The sequence below is a fragment of the Mus pahari genome, chromosome 1 (assembly GCF_900095145.1).
Source record: "Mus pahari chromosome 1, PAHARI_EIJ_v1.1, whole genome shotgun sequence".
NCBI classification, from domain to species: domain Eukaryota; kingdom Metazoa; phylum Chordata; class Mammalia; order Rodentia; family Muridae; genus Mus; species Mus pahari.
In genome coordinates this window covers 55,322,790-55,324,642 of record NC_034590.1, presented here as the reverse complement: position 1 = coordinate 55,324,642, position 1,853 = coordinate 55,322,790, and positions in this window count along the sequence as shown.

Genomic DNA, 1,853 nt, shown 5'->3' with positions numbered 1-1,853 from the left:
AAAAAAAAAAAAGTCAAGTTTTAGTAGTTGGTCCTCTCCTTCCACCTAGTGAATGTTGAGGTCAAACTCAGGTTATGAGACTTGGGGTGCCGGGTTTCTTTGCTCACCAAACAGTCTCCCTAACCTAAATTAATATACGTCCTGTTAAAGGATGCATAAAGGTCAAATGATCACTTATATTTCAAAGATAAATTGAGATACAAGGGATGAATTTTCACGAGACACGAGTACAACTGAGTAATAACTGAAGAATTCTTACCAGAGGACCTTAGTGAAAAAAGCCAAAAGAGCTGGAGAAACAGCAAGACACAACCGGTCTCTGCTGCCCCCTAGTGTTCACCACTCAGATTTCAAATCGATTCCTCAATGGGAAGGTTATCCTGAGAGCAATGGCAAAGGACTGTCTTGTTTTTTAGGACTACACAGAGGAAACTCTCGCCTTTTTTCTTTCTCTTCTCTTCTCTTCTCTTCTCTTCTCTTCTCTTCTCTTCTCTTCTCTTCTCTTCTCTTCTCTTCTCTTCTCTTCTCCTCTTCTCTTCTTTCCTTTCCTTTCCTTCTTTTCTCTTCTTTTCTCTTCTCTTTCCTTTCCTTTTCTTCTCTTTCCTTTTCTCTTTTTTTTTTTTAAAATAAGATTTCAAAATGGCCTTGACCCCACAATTCCATGGTTTCAGCCTCTCAAGCGCATGGCCTTCAGGTGTGCTCCACCACCTCTGATTGACAGGAGTCTTGAGAAGGAAGCGGGGCACTCACTGCCTGTTAACATCACAGGGCAGGTCCCTTTCTGCTTCAGCCCACTGCCCTGTAAATAAGCTACCACATCTTACCTGCAGGGTTGTTGTGAGAATGCGCATTATCTCTAGAATTTAGCTATGCTCGCTGCGCACCGCTCTGCAACCGAACTTCCGGAAAGCCGACCCAGCATTCCCAGTTCTTTTAGGGCCTTTTCCGCTCACAGACTGCTGCACAGTCTGATAGTAGGAAGAGGATAAAACCAGGTTTTAATCGGGAGCTCTTGCAACAGGAGAGTGTTCTGAGCACAGCATGAGCAGCTGGGATTCATAGCTGAGGCAGGGTAGAGTCGGGGGATGAAGGCAGCCGATACCACCAAGGGTGAGAGGGTCCCGGGCAAGCTGGGCCCTTGCTAAAACATGTCAGAAGTGGCAGTGAAGACGTCAGATATGCTACCTTCTTGCTTCTCTTCACTGTGACAGAATGTAGGACATAAAACTGTTTCAGCACTTTGTCTTCTTCACAGCTTCAAACCCTTATTGCTTGGTCCCACACACTAAGGCACAGTGCTGTGGCAGTATGAGCAAGTGGAGGAAGCTGTTCATACAAACAGAACCAGAGAGGAAGGGGTTGGGGACCACAGATAGCCTTCAAGGGCACACCTCCAAGTGAGCTTCCTCCAAGTGGGCCCCATCTTCTAAATTTTCCAGAACATTCCAAATATTTCCAAAATAGTGCTACCAGCTGGGGAATATGCATTAACACACAACCGAAGAGACACTTCACATTTGACCCATATCTAGATGAAGTGTGATATCAAGGATATGGGACTCTAGGGGAACTGACTTGACAGGATTCTTGCCAAGCTGGGAGATACAAGTTTGCCATAGATGGATGCTAAGGGCTGGGGCCTAGTGGGCTTGAAGGAGCCTGGCTTAAGTTTGATCAAGAAGGTGAATCTCTTTCATTCTCCATCATAAAGGAATTAAATCTTCCGAACCTTCCATATTCTTCAAGGGGTCCTATTTTACCATCAGGTCTCACAGTCAAGAGCTAATGCCTGAGTACAAGAAGGACTATGCACATTGCATCATGCCAGAGATAAGAAAGGCCCCCTGCTTCCT